The sequence below is a fragment of the Leopardus geoffroyi genome, chromosome A1 (genome assembly GCF_018350155.1).
Source record: "Leopardus geoffroyi isolate Oge1 chromosome A1, O.geoffroyi_Oge1_pat1.0, whole genome shotgun sequence".
Taxonomy (NCBI): Eukaryota; Metazoa; Chordata; class Mammalia; order Carnivora; family Felidae; genus Leopardus; species Leopardus geoffroyi.
The window spans coordinates 157,167,979-157,173,978 of record NC_059326.1 but is presented as its reverse complement, the minus strand read 5'-3'; the positions used below and the strand labels follow the sequence as shown (position 1 = coordinate 157,173,978).

Below are 6,000 nucleotides of genomic sequence, written 5' to 3'. Positions count from 1 at the left end.
GACTCACATATAAATACATTAGCCACAGTGATAACAAAATATTGGAACCAGCTGAATTGTCCAGCTCTGGGGATGCAAGAGTATTACTTTTGCCAGATTTAATTATGACAACCATAAAAAAGTTTATTAACAATTATTTATGAATTGTAAAACATATACATTACAATAGTTAAGTGGAAAACTGAGATACAAAATGTTATATATGGTTTGATTTCCACGATGTTAAGAAATATTCGAGACTAAATTTTATCAAAGCTTTTTGGGAGGAAGAATTATGGATAATTTTTTTCTAGTTTACCATATTTTTATTTTGTTTTTAAATTGATTTATTTAAACTTTTTTTTTTTTTAGTTTATTTATTTATTTTGAGAGAGTGAGAATCCCAAGCAGGTTCTGCACTGTCAGCGTGGAGCCCAACGCAGGGCTTGAACTCACAGTGAGATTATGACCTGAGCTGAAATCAGGAGTTGGATGTTCAACTGACTGAGTCACCCAGGCATAGCTTAAACTTATTTATTTAAATTCAAGTTACTTAACAGAGAGTGTATAGTATTGGTTTCAGGAGTAGAACTTAGTAATTCATCACTTGCGTATAACACCCAGGGCTCATCCCAAGTGTCCTCCTTAATACCAATCACCCATTAGGCCATCCCCCCCCCCCCGTGCCCCCACCTCCCCTCCAGCTACCCTCAGCTTATTCTCTGTATTTAAGAGTCCCTTATGCATTGCCTCCCTCTCTGTTTTTATCTTCTGTTTCCTTCCCTTCCCCCCAACATTCATCTGTTTTGTTTCCTTACCATATTTTTATTAGTGAATTGTTTTTATATTTTAAAAAGTAAGGTAAATCTTTTGTTGTGCAGTTGTGGGTTTTTTCCCTCCTAGATTTCCTTACCAATGTCAGCTTTTGGATAAAATTTCAGCTATAATTTCATTTTCTAATGGCATGAACCAATCTTAAGGTTTGCTTAAGAAGTCACACTAGAAATGACTGGAGCTTCTTAGCTGCAGACTGCTTTGAAGAGAGCAGGCTGAAAGTGGCTCTCCTTCCGAAATGCTTCCACAGACTGCACTTGACAGAGATGGATATGGGGTTTACAGTCAAGAATTCTCGTTGGGTTCCCGACTTGCCCAGTTTTCTGCATCTCTTAGAAAGTAGCAACAACAAAAGTTCTTGTCTGATCTATTATTGATTTGTGGAGAAGCAGGCAGGGAAGCACTTTCGGAGCAGAATGTTCAGCTGCAGGCTGAGAAAGCACTTTTCACTCCAAATCTCAGACTCTATTTCCATCAGTCAATAATCTCTTCTAGATTGTAGTTTGTTTTTATTTTTTAAGATGGACGAGAAAGTTATTTGATGTGACATAAAACTGGAAATGTTTTGAAGGGAGTTCACTAGGAGACTTTTAAAATTTTGCAAGAATTGAGGTCTCTGTAATTTTTTTTTTGTATTTTAAATTCAACTTCCACATATGTACATACATATGTATAATTTTACATAAGTACATGAATGATATGTATTTTACGTGGTCTTTTTTCTTTCCATTTTTGCTTCCTCCCTCTTCCAGTCTTCTTGCCAATGTGAGCTACCTACCATGTAGCCTTAGTACTACCTTTATAACTTCAGGATATATCAAGTAAGCTAAAACATTCCTTTCCCACTCAGATTTTTGGGTGAATGTTACACTTCAAATGTTAGCCATGTTTGAAAGTACTATGGCAATGTCTTCTCATTAGTAGTTAGTTCATGCTAAAACTATGCTGAGGGAAGTGTTATCTGATTTTATGTTAAGGATTTAAGATCTAAATGTTTTTTTCTGGCAAGTGAACAGATTCTTCTTTATGCTACTCCAATTTTAAAAATGTTCAAATAAATGTTCTATGGCTTATAAAATAAAAAATATTTCCTGTGGCCATTTCTGGGGAAGGGCACAAGGGAACTTTCTGGAGTGATAGAAATGTTCTATAATCTTGACTGTGGTGGTGATTACAGAGGTGTGTAGCATTTGTCAAACTCTATTGAACTATATGTTTAAAATATGTCCGTTATGGGTAAACTCCACATAAATAAAGTTTATTAGACAAAAGCATTTCTATTCACTGAAGCTGTGGTTTTAGAACTTGCTTTGAAGACATTGTCATTTATCGCTACAGGCCTCCTCCCTCCCCCATCTGTGATGACATGTGGGTTTCAGATGATTAATTCTCTGTGACCATTTTCAGACTGGGGCGTGATCGAGAAGCAGAAGTGGCTTTTCAGGTGACAGGGCACCACTCAAGGAAATGTCATCAGAGCTGTTTGCATCACAACCTCAGTCTGCCACAGAAACTGCTCTGCTCTGTCTGCTGCCAACAGAGTCTCCCAGGTGGTGGCGAAAGATGGAGAAGGAGGCAGTTCTTGATTTGGTGTCATGGAGACAGAGTCCAACTCTCTGTGCCAGTACTTCTTTCTCTTTCATCACTGCATCAAACACAGTTCAGGAAGAGTGATAGGTACAAGTTAATAAGACAAACAGTATTATTTCTGAGCCAAGCATCTCTCCAACTGCTTGTTGGAGTATCTCTTAAGGCAGTTTTGGGCTGAACTTAATTATGCTTTTTATTCTATTGTTTACTTTAATCATGGTGATGACTAAACTCGACTATAAGAAATGGCTAAAATACCCTTGGTTAGAAAAAGTAAAATTTAGATTATGAAATGGGCAAAGCAGATTATTTCCATACCACCACCACCCCTCCCCCCAGGAACATTTGGCCTTATAATGGACACTGTTCTTGAAGTTGTCTGTTGTTGGGGAGACCCAGCCTTCCATCTGCATCTTGCTTCGTATTATACGCTACAGAGCTGGTGTTCATGTGCACTCTTCATTTGTATTACTAAATCCCACAGAGGGTCTATTCATTCTGGCTCCACCCACAGCTGAGGCGGGCGCAGAGTAGTGTTCACAGGGGAGATCATATGGGGCTGGAAAAGGCAGAAGGTAGTGGAAGTGTGGCAGGGAGAGGGTCTGATGGGGAGCCAGCTGGGTAAGTCAGTGGGACGGAAGTGTCTGGGTGAACCTGTGACCTGTATGCAAAAGCACGCTATCTACCAAAATGTCTCCAGTCACCTGTGTCTCTACCTTTAAACCATGTTTCGTACTTACTTTTTGTATTCGCAAATTCAGTTTAAAAATGCAACTTTTAAGAAACAATGCAAATGTAATCTAATATTAGGTTTCTGACATTGAATAAGTGAACTTATGCAAATAACTGAGTAAAACTAGACTAATTCAAATTTATTGTATAGAATCTGGGATAGCTTATGAGGGTTGAAGTTTTTCATAACTTTTTTTAGTAAACTCTTTTTAAAAAGCTCAAGAGTCTAAATGCTAATGGTATAAATAAAGTTGAAGAGGGAAATTGAAGATACTTATGAGGGAAACCTCACTACTTTGAAGAAAGTCAGAAGAATGGATTTACGTAAGTATGTCTGGTATGTATGTATGTATGTACATGTATTTATTTGCTTATTTATTTTAAAATCTCTTCAAAAAGTCCTTGGGAATTCTACTGGATAATTCTTTGTTAGCCTAGTTTGTTTAAGTAATAAATAAATAATACATAAATACAAGTGTATTGAATTACGAATAAACCTACAAATTCAATAAGGTAGTTTGAATGTATTCGAATTGAAAGGAGAACAAAAGATGTTCACATTATAACATTAACACGTGTAATAATGGAGTGCCTGGGTGGCTCGGGTGGTTAAGCATCCAACTCTTGGTTTTGGTCAGGATCCTCTGGTCAGGATCTCATGGTTGGTGAGTTAGAGCTCTGTGTCAGGCTCTGTGCTGACAGCATGAAGCCCCCTTGGGATTCAATCTCTCTCTTTCTCTCTCTCTCTCTCTGCCCCTCCCCCACTTGTGTGCGCACGCGCGCTCTCTTTCAAAATAAAAATAAATAAATAAATAAATATGTAATAATGGAACTGAATAAATGATGAAAACTGCAGAAAGTCATCCACATACCCAATAGGAGTTTGTCCTTAACATCTCTTGAGGTGGCACACGCAAGTGGAAGGACCTGGAGCCTGATCCCACACTTGGTGGGAGGAATAGGGGACAATATGGCCCCAGACTATGTTTCAGTCCCTGCACGGGCCCTTCCCCTATTAGCTGAGTGTGGTGAGTATGCCTCTAGGTGGAGCAAACCAGTTTTTAAAGGGAAATGCCTCCATCATCTCCTGGGGAGCATGCCTACCAGTGCCCTGGCTTTGGAGAGGAAAAGCCAGTGAGGGCTGGTTTGCTCCTGAGGGAGGAGAATCGCTGGGACGTGTGGGAGATCGAGAGAGTATCCAGGTGTGGACCGTTTTGGGCTTGAGGTGACCTCTCCTTTGTCTGCAAATCTTTAGCCCTTTCTGATTCTTTAAATGCTGGGTGAGAATGGTGTTTTTGGTTGTTTGTTTTTGGAAACCAGTGATCAGTCAGGGATTTGTGACTGGTTTACACTAGTGTAACAGAAATCCAAGCACTAACACTGGAGCTGGAAGTGAGAAATAAGTCCTGCAGATTTCACTTGATCCAATTTGTGACAAAAAACAAACCTTTGTTGGGGGTAATGAATCCAGTCTTACGATGAAGCAAAACCATGAAAAGTAGGGCAGACAATGAAAACATTAGATCCTGGATGACTTCACAGAGTGCTGTCAAGCCTCTTTTGAAAACTTCCCTATTTTAAACTTTCAAGTTTTTTGAAACAATACAATCCCTTTATTTTATAAATCAGCTGGAATAGGGTTTTCTGTTACTTAAAGTAGATACATCCTAACTAATATAAGTAATAAAAAGAGTATTACTACCTTATGTGTAGATCATACTCTTTAGGTCTTAGGTCAGGAAGCTGTGACTCAGCCAAATAGTTCTAAAAGGAACCGTATCATACCAGAAGAGTTTATCAACCCCACTGGTCACAAATAACAACTAGGTAGAAAGAACATAAGTATTCCTTTAATGAACTTGCCATCCATCTCAGGGGCCATTTGATTGTGCTGACTTTATGCCCAGACTCAAGGGAGATAAAGTCTCCAGGTGATTCCCCTTATTAGAATGACTTACTAATAAGGCATATTATTAGTAAGGAAATAATAAAGTAGGACATTCTGTGACCAAGACTTGAAGGACAAAAGGATAGAAAGAGGAGGCTCTGGGAACTGCTGGGAGGTGCTAAAAGGGAGGAGGGGGAGAAGAGAGGAGCCAGACTCCTCATTGGGTCTTTATCCTGGCTTCAGCTGCTTACTAGCTTCCTAGAGACAAGAGTGGGAATCACTAGAGAGGAGGTTCTGCTACCCTGACTCTGTGCTCCTATCAGGAAGGACTGCTGTCAAAGGTGCTTTAAGAACAGAGTGACCAATCCCAATTTGTCCAGGACTTTCCCAGCTTTTATCCTGAAAGTCCCGAATTTTGGAAAACCCCTCAGTGGTTGGTCACCCTAGAATCCTGTGGAATTTGAGGTGGGGCTAGAGGTTAGGGACCTTGCAGGAAGTGGTGCTCTCTTGGACTCAATATGAGTACCAGGGCAGGACAAAGTCAGAGCAGTGGAAGCCAGTTTGGAAAGCATGTTTCATATAAGAGATTTACTTCTTTCTCATTTCAATTTGGATTCCAGGATTCCTGGATCCAGAGAAAGGACAGAGCTGTTAATACTAAGGTTCCCAATCACTCTTAGATATCAGGAGACCAACAGACCTGAATTCTTGTTCAGGGGACAGGGATAAAGGGATTGGAAATATGAGGTGCAGGGGGTTGGAAATAGAGGCCTGGCTATGGAGTAGGTTTCTTCTACCCCCCACCTCTGCCACAGTAGGAAGCTGGCTGTTTACTTTCTCCTGACAGGAAGCAAAGCACATTCCTTCTTTCCTGATGGAAGAAGCCATCACTTTTTGAAAAGAAATATGGGAGAGGCAATTGAATTATGTTTGAAAAAATTCCACTGATTTCAATTCAACATATGTGTACACGAGGG

At 39.7% G+C, this 6,000-nt stretch overlaps 1 long non-coding RNA gene across 1 annotated transcript in view; it reads right to left on the bottom strand.

Moving 5' to 3' along the window:
* Window positions 1–784: 784 nt before the first annotated feature.
* Window positions 785–6,000, bottom strand: part of LOC123608479 — a 29,970-nt gene continuing 24,754 nt past the window's right edge. Inside the window, exon 3 of the long non-coding RNA XR_006717253.1 lies at window positions 785–2,458. This is a non-coding gene — a long non-coding RNA (uncharacterized LOC123608479). The remainder of the gene's footprint in view (window positions 2,459–6,000) is intronic.